Below are 19,461 nucleotides of genomic sequence, written 5' to 3'. Positions count from 1 at the left end.
GGCCTTTTTAGTTACAAATGGACTAGAAGAATCCTGAGGAAGGTTTTTAGGATGTTGCTTAAAGTCTTTGAGCCTCAGATTCTCCATCAATTAAATGAGAATATGAAAACCTACTTTTATTTATTTATTTATATATATTATATATATATATATATATTTTGCTGAGGAAGATTTGCCCTGAGCTAACATGCGTTGCAGTCTTCCTCTATTTTATAGGTGAGGCACCATAGCAGCATGGCCACTGATAGATGAATGGTGTAGGTCTACACCTGAGAACTGAACCTCGGCCACTGAAGTGGAGTGCACTGAACTGAACCACTAGGTCATTGTAGCTGACCCTGAAGACCTACTTTAAAAAAAGACTCTATAAATACTGAAATATATAACATATGAAAGGAAAGAATCCCTGGCTCAGAGAAAGTGCAGAGGAAATATTTGTGCTTTTGTTAACCTTCCTTAGACACAAGAAGCTGAAGACTAAAGAAAATAAATAACTCGCCTAAGGTCATGTTGCTAATTAGTAACAGAACTGAGCCTAGAATCCAAATCTCTTAAGTACAAGTCCAAATTACTTTTTATTTTAATAAGATATACAGTAATGTCATAAGATTTCTTAGCCTGGAAAACAAGAACAGCCAATGAATGAGTCCATGCATTAAACTTCCCAGTCAAAAAGCCCTAAATTAACTCCCTATGTTTGAGGGAATAATTAGCCTTCCCAGTTCCGGTGAAAACACTTTGCAGAAGCTAGTTTCAAAGCAGACCATTAAACTGGCCAAAGGCAAGAAGCTGAGTCAATGATCTCTTGATGTTCCTTCCAGCTCTGAAGTGAACTGACCCTGAGGGCTCATTAAAATTCACTGTACCCTGAATGACTGGATTACGTAACTGGACTTCATCTTCTGTCAAATCAATGCCAGGGTTTTACTGAAGGCAGTTGACTACAGTCATTCATTCATGGAAACTGTCGAAATGGGATGAGATGATAACTGAGGTTTGTATTATTTTAAGTTTGACCCACCTCTGTCTCACCTCTAGTTTTAGGATGAATTAGGACCTTAATTTAAACTCTGCTTATTTAAAGTTGCATCTTACTAAGATAAGGGTTCCAGTGAATAACGCAGATACTCTGGCAGAAAATTAATATCATATGTTCTTCTTTGGGTCTGAAATGGAAGATTAAGTAAAGAAAAAAATGATTAGTATTTTTGTCTATAATACTCAATAAATAAGCATTTTATTAGTGTTAATGTGTTGAGGACCGAAATAGTTTTCTGTAAATAATTTATTCCAGAGGCCATTTGGCGATCTGAGACAAACAAACCTTAATTATGGGAATGACATGAAAGATGTGTCTGAATTTGAATGTTTTTTTGTTGGTTGTTATTCAAATAGAATTATTTTGACCTAGGTAGAAGACAAAGGCAAGAAAATTCAAATAACCAAGTAAATTAAAGTAGTACCCTCTCTTGAAACCTATTGTTCACTCGAATGTCTCTGGTTTCTGATCCTCCTGTAGGGGAGGAAACTCAGCTCACTGTATATGCAGCTTTAGTACTGGTTTCACTCATAACAGCTTCCCTCAATAGTGACCTTTGATTGTACTTGTGTAAGAGATGCTCATTGCTGACTCCCTTATGGAATCTGGTTCCTCTTCCTCTCCCATAGCTGACAGGTATGAGGTGGTCACCTGACCCAAGAGAAACTCATCCATAAGCAAGCCTGGGCCAATCAGGTTTTGTCTCTCAAGAAATTCACCAAATGATGCAAATTCTGTAGCAGTTCGTCACGGACCATGTCAAATGACGGGATCATGTGATACAGGTACACCTACAGTTAGGTTCTGAGAATGCTCCAGTCTCTGCCCTTCCTGAGTCCCGATTGTTTTCCATCAGTCACAGACATCAGTGCCATAAATATAAACTTCTTTTCACTTGAAATAGTTTGAGTGTCTGTTCCTAATCTCTAAGATATTTTTCTCTTCCTTCCATAAGGTTTTTTTTAAAGCATGAAGTGAATGGCAAGCAGTCTGATTTCTCTTTTCATTCTTTTTTGGTTATTGGATTCTAAGTAAGCATAAAATTCAGCTCTTTCTAATTTACATATGAGGATACTGAGTAACCGAATTAGAGTTGATAAGTGATTTACGGATGAAAACCTTATTTCTTGACTCTCATGTTAGTGCTTTTTTTATTTCATTACATTCCCTCCTTTCAAAAAGACCTATTCACATAAAGTTTTTGTATAAGAAAATTTGACTTTTTTATTCTTGACTAAAAAATTTTTTCAAAGTTAAATATTTTGTTTTTCATTGGAAAACATTATTATTCTGTACCACATTCCTCATGGCATTTTTCACTTCCTTATTCCTGAAAGTGTAAATCAAAGGATTGAGCAAGGGAGTTAGCATGGTGTAAAATATTGCCACGGAGAAAGCAGTTGGAGGTCATGCATACACAAATATGCATGGGACAAATCACAAAACCATAACAGCTGTATGAGATCCACAGGTGGAGAGAGCCTTCCTCTGCCCTTCAGTACTATGGGTTCTCAGAGAGAGAAAGATGACACCATAGGAAAGAAGCAATAAGGAGAAGATTATTATGCAGATAAACCCTCTGTTGGCAGCCACCAAAAGGCAAAAGATGTAAGTATCAGTGCAGGCAAGCTCCAGTAATGGGTACAAGTCACACATGAAATGATCGATGACGTTGGGGCCACAGAAGGGCAGCTGGAACGTAAAGAGAATTTGTATCATGGAATACAGGAAGCCCCCTATCTAGGCTACCCCCATTAAAATGCCACAGAGCCTCCAGTTCATGACAGAAGAGTAATGCAAGGGTTTGCAGATAGCCACATAGTGGTCATAGGCCACGGCAGTGAGGACAATGACCTGCACCCCAGCAAAAAGATGCTCAGCAAAAAGCTGGGTCATGCAGCCCTCAAAGGAGATGGTTTTCCTCTCACAGAGAGAGTCCACAATCATCTCTGGGGCAATGGCAGAGGAAAAACATACATCCAGGAAGGATAGGAAATCCAGGAAGAAGTACATAGGGGAGCCCAGGAGTGCCGGGCTGATCATGACAGTCACCACAATTAGCAAGTTGCCCCCAACAGCTGCAATGTAGCCCAATGAAAATACAACAAATACTATTTTCTGAACATTTGGATTCTTTGAAAGACCCAGTAGGACAAACTCAGTTACAAAGCTTTGGTTTTGCATGATTTCCAAGGGAAAGTTGAAAGCTACCACAAATGAAGAGAAAGTTACTTCAGACCAGTTTATGGTATCATAGTCATCTACAAGCGGAGGCATCCATATGAAAAATTATCTTATGTGCTTCTGTCTTCATTGAGAAAACAAAATTATAAAATTGTGGGAGGTGGTTTGGGAAGTTAGGCAGAATTGAGGTGGAGATAAGTTATTAAATACTTAAAAATAGCCAGAGTTTCAGTTTGGGGGAATGGAGGTATTCGCATGTGGAAGAGATGAGAAATAGTTTTCATCTCAACCACCAACTCTGATCACTCAATAGTGGTTTCCTGGAGTGAATTGTTGAGGATTCTCAAGTCGTATCCAAGTTCTGAAGAAAGGATGGCTGCCAGTTAAGTAGTGGTGCCTTTCATTGCATAGAGTCGGAGCACAATGACTGGCACACTATCACTGATCAGGAGACTCATATCTACAAATAGAAGAAGAAATGACACCCAGTTAAAGAAGCAGTTGAAAATCATGACAAGTCCCCTAATTATTTCTTTAAATGTCTGAACTGAATTGAGACTTTAAGATTAATTAATTTGTTTTTTATAAAAGAGAAAGCTCTATGGTAAGGTGCCTAGCTCAATACTAACAGGTAACAAGTACGCATGTGTTTAGTTGGTGTTTTCCTTCATTCGTCATTTAAAAATAAGAACAGAGGTTTATAAAAAAGTAACAATACCTAACGAAGAGTGTTATCTTTATGACTAAGTTCAATAATATGAGGAAAGCAATTATTCATGGCTTAGTGCATGGGAAACAGCCCATGGTAGGTCTTATTATCCCTATTTTACTGGGAGGTAACTCATGCTTAAAGAGATAAGGCCAAACAAATAATAGATGCTGCATCTGGAATTGTAACACAGGCTGGTTTCGACACCCAAGTCCCTCCCACTGGATCAACAGGGAAAGAAGCAAAGATGCTTCTTTTATAAGAAGAACTTTAGAGCAGGATTGGCCTTTCTACAGTCTCCATCCACCTGTAGATGTTAAACCCTTCTGAGTCCTTTGTTCTGTTTAAATGCAGCCCCTTAATGAAAGTCAAAGAGCGAATGGCAGATTGTCAACAATCACACAGGTAAGAAATAGAAACAGTGTGTCACATATAGTCAGTCTTGAGGCTTTATTAATTACTTGCTAATTATGTATACAATGTGGCTCAATTGATCAAGTACAACTTGCCAAAGTATATCTGTTTTGAATTTATGACTATATTGTAAAGTAGGGATGTTCATGTGTAGCCCATCCGCTTATCTCACAGGATCATGATGAGGATCAAATTGGAAAATGCAAAAATATCACTTTTGATAAAATGGTTTTACAAATTGTGGTAACTACACTCTCACTTAAAAAGCCAGCCACCTTACCCACAGAAAGTTTTTCCATGAGTCATCCAGATAATTACTTCAACTTTTGACTTCATTTTCCATAGCAAGACACAACTTCAGAGAACGATTCTGTCCTCACCTACATGTATATAACAGAAACTTATCAGCCAGACAGTGCTTGTCTGTGTGTGTACATGTATATATAATTATTGTTTGTTAAATAGGTGAATGAAAGCATAATGAGGCTTACTGTGAGAATTAAAAATAAGTTGATTTGTATAAATGCCACCTAGAGCTAACAAAAACAATTTTCAATGTTAATAAAACTAACAAAAATACAATTACATGTACTAACATCTATCTATTTCCTTACTTTAAAATAACCATTTCCATTATGTTTCCAGGGTAGCAGGCATTCTTAAACAGTGCCAGCACTATAAACTTCACATCCAGCTACAAGCTGCCATAAAGAAAACAAGAGCATAAAACAAACCCCATAAGGTCATGAATCAATCAACAACCATTTATTAAAAAGTAAAGAATACAATAAATGATCTAGCAGTTATTAGCTTATCCTAGGGTCAAAGCAGAAAAGACAACCAAATGAAATGAGTAGGAACATTAGCTCCAGACTCATACAGACCGAGGTTCAAATCCCAGCTCTTCTACTTAGTTACATTATGTTGAGGTGTCGAGGAAAAGTAATGTAAATTCTCAAAGACTCGGGTTCTACTTCTGTAACTGGGTAAAAATAAGTATGCGTATTGAGAGAGTTCTTGCGAGAATCAGATATGGCAATGCTCATAAAAATGTTTATGTAGTTAGAAGCACAGGAGAACATGACTATAGATGGTGAGAACAGCCCGCAGAGCCATTGACATAGAGCAGAAATGACAACGTTTTCACTACTAATTCTTGCTCCACCATGACTGATGTTGGTACTTTTTTTAATGATCCTTTTATTTATTCACAAATATAAAATATTTTATGGTCACGGTGCAGATACAGTGTTGTTTAAATATGCAACACTTGCAAATGTCCTTAATAATCCCTGAATAAAGTATCAGAGCCCTCAGGCCCACATGTGTCTGCTTCTTCTTCAGGTAGCTTCATTGTACAAAGAAAGCCAAGTTGGGTAGCGAGGTGGAGAGGAAGACCAAAGCTCTACATTAATCTAATAATAAAATAATTCTTAGGCTCTCCACTTTCCTTTTCTGAAGAATTTCCAACAATAGTACCATTTCAGAATTAAAATCTTTATTAGATATAAACAAATCAACCCTCTCTTTTTTCTGATAACATAAATTTCCAAAATTAATGTTAAAACTTTGACAATGGAGAGTACAGTGTCCTCATAGTTTATGATCACAAATTTATGACTTTAGGTCATTTAAAAGGTAATTATCCTAAATGGAATGTGTTGTGCTGGATCGAACCATAAAACAGGAAAAGGGTAGTAGTGGGAAAATTAATAAAATATGAATAAAACCTCGTGTTTCATTAAGAGTAATATATCAATGTGCATTATATACTTTTGCCAAATACAGTCATGGTGATGTAAGATGAGAATATTACGGGAAGTAAAGGGAAGAGTATACAAGAATTCTCTGTACTATCTTGGTAATTTTCCTATTAGCCTTAAATTAGTCCAAAATAAACATTTAATGAAAAGTAATACAATAATTGTTCGGTTTCTGCTATCAAAAGGCTAGCAATCCCATCTTCATCACTTAAGAGACACGTGTCATTGAAGAGATTGCTAAGCCTCCGAGTTCTCTCCCACAAGATAGACGCAGTAACACTTGTCCAAGCTGCCCGGCCCGTAGGAGTCAATAAGACAGTTATGAATATGCTCTGCGATGTATAATTCAAAAGGAAAATTTGAAATATTGATTTCAGCATTATTTTTAAACAGTGTCTACACACACGAAGTGAGGTAGAAAATTAAATCCATCATAAAAATAGAATACATATTTTTAAAATCAAGTTTTTTTAATTACATCAATCATAAAATTGCAATGAAACTACTTCATGCATGTAATTCTTTTGGAACACATTTTAGCAAATATTTCCAGAATCATAAACATGTTTACACTTGTCATACTAGTAATCCCAATCTTAAAAATTGTTCTGAAAGTGAAAGAAGGTGTAAGTTTCATAATGGAAGATGATAAATGTCATTTATAATAGTGAAAATTTAGAAATATCTAAAATGTTGAATAATAGAAAGGTGTTTGTGTGAATTGGACTACTACGAATTAATAGCACAGTGTTCTGTGAACAAAATACTAATTAATAATATGAGGACATAGATTGTAAAGCATTTTTACAATATGGTAAATGAGAAAAACAAGAAAAATTGTGATAACTTTATCCATTTGAACATTTTAGTATAATTTTAAAATCAAGAACAGAACATATGAAAATGGTAGAGACTTTATTTTCAATTCATACCTTGATCTAATTACAAGATTTAACACTAAAATCTTTTAACATTTAAAACCAACAACATCGTATTGAACTGATCAGAAAAAGGAGATGGGGTTTGAGGATAATTTTATTATCTATCTTGTATAATTAACTTGCATAGGAGGAATTAATATCCTAACATAACGTAGAATCTTGTATTAAAACTTTAAACTATTGTAAACCTTCCATAAGTAGTTGTATCATGGACCCAGCCTTCCCATCTCTCACTTTGATCAGTTTTAACGGCATATACTCCTATAGGAAGCAACTTATTCTGTTCACATTTCTCCTGGAAGATTCCATGGTCTTTCCTCTCTTGATATCTTACTCTTTAATATGCTGAAGCTGCAGCAAAGATTGCTCAGGACCCCTCACAGCCTGAACTATGGGCTCTGGGCCATCCTGTGGGGCTGTGACCTTGGGAATTTTGTCTCCCTAATATCCACAATGTCCACTATTTCCTTCCTATTCATTTTGGTAACAAAGTAATTCTAGTATCTATCCTTTTGAAAATAATAGAAATTTCAACTTTGAAGTATGTATAACGTTCAAACTTATATGAGGAATTAGTTGTAAGATTATTAACTAGTGTTTTGTAGTTATATTTCAAGCAGTAAATTTTAGATGCATTTATATGTACCTATCTCCACATAACAGTCACATCTGCATATAGTTTCATAAATAAATATATTTATTACAAATTAAAAGAATACATTAAAATCTCATTTTTTAATATATAAATCAGCCATTTTGGGGTTTTGGTTTTACTTTTTTTTTTTTAAGATTGGCCCTGAGCCACCTGTTGTCAATCTATTCCTCTTCTTTTCCCCAAAGCCCCCCAGTACATAGCTGTACATTGAAGTTGTAGGTCCTTCTAGTTCTGCTGTGTGGGATGCCGCTCAGCATGGCTGGATGAGTGGAGTCAGGTCCATGCCCAGGATCTGAACCAGCAAAACCCTGGGCCACTGAAGTGCAGCACATGAATTTAACCACTCTGCCAGGGGCCAGCCCTAAAATGCCATTCTTAATTACTCTCCTTGTCAAGTTATTCAGTGTACTATATTTTAGATCTAGGATTATTATTTACCTGTGCAATAAAAGAGTTTTTTTCTTTGTCTATCTAGTTAAACATGTTTATTTCCATGACAATCTGGAAAATATGTTCTCTTCAGTTTTCACATCTTCTTCACTCCCCTCAATATTACTTGCTGATATCCCTAAATATCTTAAGTTTTATACTCTTACTATTTCTGTAATTGGGGGAAAAAATAACCTTTCTCTGTTTCCACTTGTGTCACTCCTGATAGATGCCTGACCTTCTCTTGCCTGTCCTCCTAACTATTCAGCTCATCTTAAGAGAGAGGTAAAGCCCCAACAACCAGCACTAAACCAGGCCACAATTTTGGCCGTTCAAATATTCTGAACAATTCTGATGTAGATATCTAAGACCATCTATGACATCAAATATACTCAGAGAAAATTAAGTTGACTTTAACCAGCATTTAAAATTACAGACTCGGGGCCGACTCTGTGGCCGAGTGGTTAAGTCTGTGCGCTCCGCTGCAGCCACCCAGGGTTCGAATCCTGGGCGCGGACATGGCACCGTTCATCAGGCCACGTTGAGGTGGCGTCCCACATCCCACAACTAGAAGGACCTGTAACTAAGATATACAACTATGTACCGGGGGAGGGAGTGGGAAATAAAGCAGCAAAAAAAAAAAAAAAAGATTGGCAACAGTTGTTAGCGCAGGTGCCAATCTTTAAAAAATAAATAAATAAAATAAAATTAGAAGACTCTGGTCTGTGACTTAAGTCACTCTTTCTTACCTTGAATGTCCTTCCCTGTGCCATTTGTTGGGGCTTTGTTGTGGGAATATTAACTGCTATACTATATATCAATAGCTCTGTAAAGGTAAACAGCACTTGAATTACCATGCTCCTATCTCAGTATTCTGTATACAGCTTCAAAAAATCCCACTTTTTAATATAAAACATCAGGAAGGGTACAGCATTAGAGCATGAATGATAAGTTAGAATATATATAGAAAGAATAAATGAAATGCTATTGGAGAGCGAAGACAAAAATGTGTACCCATTGCATTTCATAGTTATTTAGATTTAACTCGGAGATGAAAAACTGAAGATAGGTCTAATTTAATTAGACTTGAAATAATAGGGACTCCTAACTCCTCCAAAAAAGTTTACATTCTAATAGCTGTTATTCATTGAGCACATATTATGTGTCAAGTTCTGTCCTATTGACTCTATATGTATTGATTTAAGTTTCCAAATCCTTTGAACTTGGTAATATTATAATTCCCATTAAAAATGAAGATTATGAGGCCAGAAATGTTATGTACTAGCTCAGGTATACACAGTTAAGTGTAGACCCATGCGTTGTATTAAACTTGAGAGCCCACACCACAACACCCATAATTGTATGTACAATATCACAATTTAAAATCCTCTCTGCAAATGCAGAAATGTGAATTACAAATCTCACCATGTGTTGGTTCCTTGAAAATTCTGGTGACAGCAATCTTCTATTCTTAAGGGAGAAGAGTGCATTCAGTGGCTCGCCAAAGCGTGACATACGTTTCCAACTCTTATTTCTACATCTAAAGGAGAGAGGAAGAGCATCTCTGGCAGATGAGGTCGAGAATGTTGCCCACTCCTTCTCAAGTACTGTCTCCAACACAGTCTCATGGAGAAAAAAATAAAGAAGCAAGAGTTTCCTCCTTGATTTCCAACTGGAATTTAAAGAGGTTTCTCTGATAGGTCATGAGCCTGCAGAATTGCCTCTCAGTTCCCCCTCAGGATTTGGAAATTTCCCATCAGTATGACTTTCCAAGACACAGTTATCTGTGGTTTGACTTACTCAAGTGTTTGTCCCCAAACAATTAGAGGTTTTTCTAAGTTTTTCTCCTTTTTAACTGCTCCTGGGTTTCTATTTGAAGATGCTTTCATTTTCCTTCATATTCAGGAGAAGAACACTGTGGGTACTCAGATGGAAAGTAGTGTCTCTGGGCAGGTTTTGGGTAAATGCCTTAAATGCAAGAGCCTAGTGCTGGAATCAGGCACAGCATCAATCCATAAGGACATGGAATTTTTTGGGACTAGAGCAGCAATACTTGCTTGTTAATGAATAACAAATTTTATTTATAAGTGTACAAAGATGTACAGATTAATCTAAAATGTTCTTTTTTCCTATCAGTTCCTGATCTTGATATGCCATGACTTTAAAACCAAAAGCACAATTTCTCATTATAAAAGATATTTTACTTTTTCTTTTTTTGAAAACAAGGAATGTCAGATCTCTGTGATGGAATGTGGCAATGGGATAGAAGCATGAGCGAAAACTTGAATGTAAGCTCAAAAATGTCCCTTCAGAGAGGATCCATACTGAGGAATCTGTTGGTCTATACACTCTTGCATCCAACCTATTTTTATGTCTATCACCCCTCACAGAAAGAAGCTGAAGTGAAGTGACTCATCAGAAAGTAAAGGCCCAAAGCACCTTCACTTCAATTGCCTATGGTATTAAAGGATAAGTGTTATTTTCTTTAGGGGGGCGGTGGAGGATTATTTTCGGTTTTCTATTGAAATTTTAGATGGTTTCCTGACCCAGAAACACCATCTGACATGGATCACATTCCTGGAGGGGATCCTATTATTAAAGTATGACTCAACAGCAGGACTCCAGGAATGAGTCCTGGAACCCTGGTTCCTACATTAGACCACACTTACCATCTTGTACTTTATTCCATGCCCTGCTTTGCTTAATCCTTTATTATTTGCTTCCATTAGAGGAAGTGAGAGGGATAACACTAAAATAATAGTGTGAAGATGGAGTGCAACAGATAATACAACAAGCACTTTATTGGTGCAAAAGTTGGGTGAATTCAAAAAGTTTACAAATCAGAAAAGAGAGAGAAGGACAGAGAGAGAGGCACAAAGAAATGTGTGAAATGGGGGGATGAGCACGAGGGAAATAAATAGCAATTTGTACTTCTGGAATTTATCCAATAATCCATTCTTCTCCACAGATTTAAAATTTCACCTTCATCATTTATCAAATTATAAAATTTATACTATATCTCTAAAGATAGATGCTTCTATTTCTAGGCCATTTTTTCCATTCTTTAGGATTCTTTATTCCTGGGCATATAACAAAATATTTACAAACCAGAGCTTTATGTTATGTTCTGACATCTAGTAGATACAATCACCTATTTCTGTTCTTCTCACTTTGTTTATATTACCAACTCTATTGAAACTCAGGCACACATCCATATAAACTTTAGAACTAGTTTATCAATTTCCATGAAAATATGCTTTGTCATTGGGGGAAGGTGTTATTAATTCATCACAAAATTGATATCTCTAAAAGCAGTTCCTCTCCCTAGGGTGTGCAGAACCACCCAAATATTTTTTACAGGATTTCTAATTATACAAATAGTTTGATGTAAAAAGAATTAATAATTATAAACAATGTGACTAAAGAGTATATTACAAAATTCACGACTCAGTGTAAGATATAGTGCTTTATTAGTGGAGGTTTAGGATCACAGGTAGAGAGCAGGTACTTACATATTTGTTTATTGTCCAGTCAGAGCACAGAAAGATTCTTCCCAGTGTCCAAGCATCTCTCTTCCTGTCCAGGTCCAGAATCCATCTCTTCTTGTTCAACTCAGAACCTTTCTATGTTGGAAAAATGCCTCTAATGTTCTTTGATACCATCTATTTAATGTTGTTTTACATCATAACTAATGATGCTGCATCATTTATTAGACTGTGAATACTGTCTTCCAATTTCTCTCGTTTCCTTGATAATGAGTGCAAATACAAATCTGATGAGCAGAGTTTGCAGGAAGATGTGGACAATAATTCATTTCCCAGTCACATTAAATTGATTGGAATTTTGTACTATAAGTTTAAAACTAGTTACCTTCCAATCATGTCTACCCATGAGCTCTTTAGGCCATAATAAAGGCATTTCAGGAATGTGATGTCCCACAGCCCTGCCTTCCACACACCACCACCAGCTGGGAGAAGAGATGAAAGACCTGAGCCCAGACAAAGAAAAGTGGTCCTGTTCATGCAAGTTAGGCCCCTCATTACATGTGGTTTAAGACCGGAGAGTACAATGCTACCACATCCAGGGGAGGCAAGAGACAGCATTAATCAGAAGGGCCAGTTGGGATTGAGGAGCAAAGGTTTTAAAAGACCTTGAAGGAGATAAGTATATTCACCTCTGAGGAACTGTCTGGCATGTGGCACAGAGCCTGTGGAAGGGCTCTAGTGACTTCCTTGGGTGTTAGCAGGAGGGAAGACAGAATATAGAATGCCTGCCACCACCTCCACCATCGTCAGTGCTATACATTTTGCACTGCAGTCAGACCATGCATAAATGTGAGCTGAGAATGGCCTACACCCCTGGCCCAAGCCAAGGGTCAGCACGGGGCCATTTACAGCCCATGTCTTGATCTTGTTCAGTGTCTCCCAAAATCAGCACGTAAACACCATTCTAGGAATCAACTTAGTACAAGAGTACAAAAGAAATACTGCACCAACCCGTGAAAGCCATTTGCTTGACACACTGCCCTACTAGAACTGAGGTTCTTGCCACAGAAGAAATTTGTGGAATCTAGCTGACAGGTTATAATTTCATCATGGATGGTCAGAACAGCTCTTCCTTATGCAATGGAAGATGTAGGTTCTGGACCTACTTTGACACTAGGAAAGTTACCCAAAATATTACAAATATTTTACGTTAGGGATCTCATTATGATCCTTCTAGTTCTTTAACTCTATAATTAAAATACAAAATAATCATTAGAAACTTCTTACAGAGATCAATGTTATTACACTGGCATAGATGTTTTCTTCTTCTTTGACATGAGGGAAGGTGAAGAATTGTGGCATGAATTCAGGAATTTAATTATAAATTACTGTAAGCAGGCAGTAAACATTGTGTTCTACTAATATCAACATAGCAAAAGTTAAATGGAAGTTGTCAGGGATTTTGATGCCAAATTGCTCTGTCATCTAAAAGCTCATGAAGGATTTGATTTCTAATTGTTATATTAATAGAGTCATTTTGATTTCCATGTTCTTTTGGAACTTGAGTGTTTAAAAATATAGCGTTCCCTGATCAAGACCCTGCCTATCTTCCACATCTCTACTTGGACCGCGTTCCCCCAGTCCACTGTGCACTGATTACCCTGACCTTCTTCACTTGAGACTACATCCTACCTTAGTGTTTCTGCACAAGCTTTTCTCTTTTGCCTTAGATCTTCTTTCTATTGATATGCTTAAGGATCATTCTATTTCATCATTCAGAAATCATTTCTCAGAAAAGCCTCCATGTCACCTAACTAGAGTTACCTTGTCACACATGCACCCCTCTATGACAATTTTCTGAGAATCAGTTATCCTCTATGACTTTATTTTCATTTGTATATATTGTTTATCTTCTGCATTAGAATTTAAGCTACAGGACAAAGGGAAACTTATTTTCTTAGTCATCACTGTATACCCAGATCCTAGAAGAGTATCTGACACTTTGTAAAACTCAGCAAATATCTTTCAATGAGTAAATGATCCTCATATTAATGAAAACAGCTGGTGGTAGTTAATGCTAGATTTATATGTCACATATACAGTTTTCATTTAAAAGCAAAGATATTGGAGCCAGCCCTGATGGCCTCATGGTTAACATTCAGTGCTCACCACTTCAGCAGCCCAGGTTTGTTTCCCAGTTATCGAACCACACTATCCCTCTGTCAGCTGCCCTGCTGTGGTGGTGGCCCACATAGAAGAACTAGAACAATTTACAACTAGGATATGCAACCATACACGGGGACTCTGGAGAGGAAAACAAAAAGAGGAATACTGGCAACAGATGTTAGGTCAGGGTGAATCTTTCCCTGTAAGTAAATAAATAAATAAAAATATTGATTTAAAGAGTTTGTTTGAAATACTGTAACTAATATTTTAACTATTGCCGTAATATATATCATATTTTTAAAAACAAGAAAACCATAACAGAATGCTGAATCATTCTATGACCTTACGCTTCCCATATACCTAGTCAAGGGAGGCAGTTTAAAAAGGAATTAGTGTCTCTCTAGTGACAGCAACAAAAGGATCGGGGAGAAAATAAATATCCTTTGGATTCAGAAAGTAAAATCTATAATGTAACAGCAAGAATCATGGATCTGGGAGGAAGTAAATACCCTTTGGATTTAGCAATCCATATCCATAATGTAACAGCGAGAACCATTCTCCCACAGTTAAAAAAAATGGATCTATAGAGTTGCTCTTTTTTTATAAAGAATATATAATGTCAAGATATAGACAGCAGCTTCTAAAGATCCTTGACTTCAGCATGATAAATTCTTATTCTGCTTCACAAAAGGATAAAAAAGATAGTGGAGAATTTTGGTAAAATGGCGGCCTCCATATTAAATAGCAAATTACTTATCTGAGATTGTACTTGCTTCCAAGTAGAATTTTGACAGCAGACAAACTGGGAAAATTTTACCTCCTAAATTGTTTCTATCTGTTTATTCTCCTTTACCTTCTTACCCAACCTGTGAAATTGCAAATATAAAAAAAGTCTCTTTTAAACTTATATTCATTCAACAATATTTATAAGCGCCTACTAGGTCACTGGCAGTGTTCTACCAACAGCATGCGTGAATAAATGCAATCTTTGCCCTTACAGGAATTACAATCTTGTAGGGAAAACAGACAAAATAAAAGTCAAGAAATAATTTATTAAAGTACGTTTTGTGATCATTGAAATTACAGATATAACTGTTTGAAGGACTAGAGAATAACTGAGGGGATGATTAGAAAGAGTCAAGAGGAAGGACTTGTCTAAGGAGGTGGGAGTTCATCTGAAAATGGAAAAGTTGAAGTGGAGACAGCCAAGCAAAATCTCTGGGAAAGAGAATTCCAGCAGTGATCAGAGAAAGAATAAAAGCTGGGAAAGTCTTGAATTATTCAAAAGACAGTTTAAAGAGAGAGAGAGTGGCTAGAGCCTTGTGAGAAAAAGATGGAGTACAAAATGCACTGGAGAGGTGGGCAGCCACCTGACTGTTGTATCTTAACCTGATTTGCATGCTTAAAACATGCCCCTGGCAGCTGTGTGCCCAATGGGTTGAATGAATGTGGAGAGTAAGACCTCGTTGCCCTTGTTGGAAAGCTTTGTCCTCAGCATATAAGCTACTGACTGCCCAGGGTCCCTAGTTTTATCCACAGTTTCTCATGAAATTTTTCATCTCTGTGTTCCTCAAGGTATAGATCAAAGGATTTAACTCAGGCATGATGATGGAAATGGACTCAGCCGTTGTCTTTTCTATGGGCTAAGGGGCCACAGGCCTCATGTACATGACAATGCACAACACAAAGAACAAGGCAACCACTGTAAGGTGGGAGCCACAGGTGGAGAGAACTTTATGCCACCATTTAGAACTGCAAGAATCCAGGGGACAGAGGACAACCACATAGGATGTGATGAGGACAAGGAAGATGGTCACACACATCACCCCACTGTTGAGGATGACTAAGAGGCATAGGATGTGGGTGTTTATGCAGGCCCATTTCAATAATGGAAACAAATCCCACATAAAGTGATCAATGATATTGAGGCCACAGAATTTATTTGGTACATGAAGAAAAGCTGTATCTCTCTGTGCATGGATCATCCTACCAAGGCCCCTCCCAGGAGCAGGCAGCAGACCCGAGAGCTAATGATGGTCATGTAGTGCAGGGGCCTACAGATGGCCAGACAGTGGTCACAGGCCATCACAATGAGAAGGGTGATCCCCACACCACCAAAGAAATGCTCTGCAAAGAGCTGGGCCATGCAGCCTTTGAGAGAGATGGTAGTGCCCTCAGAGAAGGAGTCTACAATCATTTTGGGGGCAATGACAGAAGAGGAGGTGGCATCCATGAGGGACAAGGAAGTAAGGAAAAATTCATAGGTGATCTCAGACTCTGACTTGTGACCATGGTGACCAAAATGTATAGGTTTTCCAAAACTGTGGACATGCACATGATGAGAAGCACAACAGAGTATATTCTGCAGCTCTGGATTCTTTGTAATGTGCAAAAGAATGAATTCTGTCACATTATTAGGATTCTCCATGTATTGCGGGCTTATACAAGCACATTGCTCTGAGCTTGAAAATCTACAAAAGAATCATATCTTTAATTAGTAGTCACTGAGTGTATTGCACATTTTTGCACTCTTTGTCACACCTCTTTTTTGTTTGTGTGAGTAAGATTGGCCCTGAGCTAATATCCTCTTTTTGTTTGAGGAAGATTGTAGCAGAGCTAACATCTGTGCTGATCTTCCTCTGTTATGTGGGATATCGCCACAGGGTGCCTCGACCAGCAGTGCTAGGTCTATGCCCAGGATCTGAACCTGTAAACCTCAGGCCATCAAAGTGGAGCACATGAACTTAACCACTATGCCACCAGGCTGGCCCCTATCACGTCCATTTAACCTAACTTTTTCTCCAGCCATTGATACAGCAACCAGCTGCTAACAATTATAGCCTAAACAACTTGATCCTACTGATCCCCTCAAAACACCTCTTCACACCAGTATGTCTCTTGCTTTCTCTCTTGATACTTGCTGCCTTAGACACTTAGAAGACCCTGCTTCATTATTCTGATGTGTACATACACCTGGAAAGATGAAGGAATTAACCCACCTTAAGGAAACCTTGGATCATTAGTAGATAGAAGCCAGTGGATAAATGATGATCAGCTTAACACTATCTTGGATTAACTTTCTTCCCTCCCCTGTTACACTCTCCCCATTTACTGCCTCCCGTAAGTTTTCCAAAATAAAGTACCTACATGCAAGCCCTTCTCTTACACTCTGCTTTCTGGAAACCTCAGGCTAGGAAGCCTACCTCCACTTATCACTGGGCACACCCAAGAACCAAGAACCTGGAACATTTTGAGTAAATTCTCATTAATTTATTCCACATACTTGTTGAGCACCTGCTAGTTGAAGAGCCTGTAAGACACGTCATGTCCCAAGGACTCTCCATTTACTAACTACTGTACTCTTTCCATGTATTCCTCTTTCTTCTTAAGCTGGATTATTATTATTGTTACATATTGCTAATATTCAGTAACTCCCTACTGTCTCAGCCAGTGGATTATCCTATGAGACATTTTCTGTATTTTAGAGATAAGATCCTGAGGCTTAAAGGAATGAACAAGCTGACACTAAGTTCTCACGACTAGTAAACTTTGAAGCCAAATTCAAATCCAGCTTATTCCGATTCAGATTCAATACCAATAACAAACTATACTACTTCTCTGTTGACAATATCTAGTGTTCACTATGAAAGAGCCACTGTGACTCATGACAATTTCGTTTTTATAACAATCCCTTAAGATAGATTTATACTTTCTGTGGTCGTTACACTAAACTACTCTACAATAAAATTCAAGAACAATTCCACGATAAAGAGGATGTTCCAGTTATATATACACATATGTAAAATCCAATCTGAAACTAGAAGTTACAACCATTAACTAAGCTTCCAAGGTTCTATCATTTTTCATATATGCTGATTAAAGAAAATAAAACCTTAAGTCTCTTTGCTCCAGGAAGACACAGATCCAACTTAGCTGACAGTCTCTGCACATGAGTCTGAATCAGAGTCAATCATTTATTCCATTTTTCCTTGTGAAGGCGTGCTCACAGATGAAATACAGAATTCTAAAGAATAATCAAAATATCAATAAAACAACTCAGTTAATTTACACCGTGTACCATCAAAGTGCTAGGTATGTTGCATGCATGATTGCATTTATTTTTCGTATCACATGAGATATGTACTATCACAAATGCTATCTTGAGGATGAGGAAACTGAGACTTGGAGACATTAAACATCTCATCTAAAATAATTGAGGATTAGGAATCCAGGTAATCTCATTTCATAACATGAGTTCTTACCCATTACACTATACCACTGAAGATGTGAACAATGGGTTCACTAGCTAAACACAATTGTTGCTGCCACCAAATGATATGGTAAAAGAACTGCTTCAGGAGCATAGGGTACTTAAGCAGAGGCTGTCTGTCCCTTGGTGAGAATATATTAGAGACTACCACTTCAAATGGGGATGTAAACTATGCATTCTCCAAGACTCACCTAAATATTCAAAGACCCATTCTTAGAATTAGCCTTCTTACTAAGTGAAGTCTACAGCTGCCAGACACTCTTTGCAAATCTACCATATGGATTAACCCTCTCTCCCATCTCCAGCTCAAGAACTTCGAAAGTTCTTTAATAGCATTAATGAAGGAGAAGGAACACGTTCTTAGATATCAAAGTAACTAGGTTTTATTCCAGGTTTCCCTCTAACTGCCAGGATATGCTGTTACATTGCTCACCACTCTGGGTCTCAGTTTCCTCATCTGGAGAATGAGATAGTTGTAATAAATGAGAAAAATGCTAGGGCTTCAAATAAGCCATATCAGGGACTCTCTCCCTTTCAAACACAACAACATGGCTCTTACCTAGATTAAATGCTTACACTTCCAAGTAAGATTTCCTTTGAACCATCTCATAACTTAAAATATTCCAAAACCAAATGCACTAGAAAGGATAATAATCCCCTTCTGTCTTAAAATCTGTGAATTACTCACAAATTTCTTTTGACTACTACTACACTTCTCAACTTCTCAATCTGATATTCAAGACCGTCCCCCATGTAATAAACTTCATAATTTTATATCTCCTTCCCACTGCAGACAAATCTACCTCTTACTGCCAGACCACACATCTCAATCTCTTTAGTACAGTGGGAAAGGCCATAGGTTTAGAATGAGCAATTTTAGTTCTCCACCTCAGGCCACTGACTGACTATACAACCTTCAAATCCTGCAAAAATAAAAGAATACAATAGAAATTAAAGTCAACATGTTTCAAGTAGTTATTATTTGAGGGTACTATGTTAAGAGCTACAGGATTTTCTCTTATAATTCTAACAAAAGCCATATGAGAGGGGAAAGAGTATTATCCTGATTTTCTGAAGCATTAGATAAGGTTTAGAGACCTTGTGCAAGTTGCTCAAACCCTTTTGGTGTGTATGTGATCGAGTTAATAGCACCATGGTTCATATATATAACCACCATGTTCTACAACCGCTCTAAGAATCTTATGCCCTGCCTCACACCACTTCCATGAGGATCAAGGGTAGTAACAGGCAGGAGAATGTTTGGGGAGTACTATTCAAATATCCATCATGCTTATTTTCCATTCCTATAAGCTTCTGATTTTTTGCTACCTCTGTCTATGTAGTCTGATATCAACACATCCATTATCACTTCTCCTTCATACCTCTCTTCCTCCCCAGTGCTCCCT

At 37.4% G+C, this 19,461-nt stretch overlaps 2 pseudogenes; both read right to left on the bottom strand.

The window, feature by feature from the left end:
* Nucleotides 1–2,292: 2,292 nt before the first annotated feature.
* On the bottom strand, nucleotides 2,293–3,223 carry LOC138921601 (olfactory receptor 4C15-like; annotated as a pseudogene).
* A 12,091-nt stretch (nucleotides 3,224–15,314) lies between these two features.
* LOC138921516 (olfactory receptor 4C6-like) lies at nucleotides 15,315–16,213 on the bottom strand (annotated as a pseudogene).
* Nucleotides 16,214–19,461: the final 3,248 nt, after the last annotated feature.

This window comes from Equus caballus, chromosome 30 (genome assembly GCF_041296265.1).
Source record: "Equus caballus isolate H_3958 breed thoroughbred chromosome 30, TB-T2T, whole genome shotgun sequence".
Classification (NCBI taxonomy): domain Eukaryota; kingdom Metazoa; phylum Chordata; class Mammalia; order Perissodactyla; family Equidae; genus Equus; species Equus caballus.
This window is presented reverse-complemented; position numbering and strand designations above follow the sequence as displayed.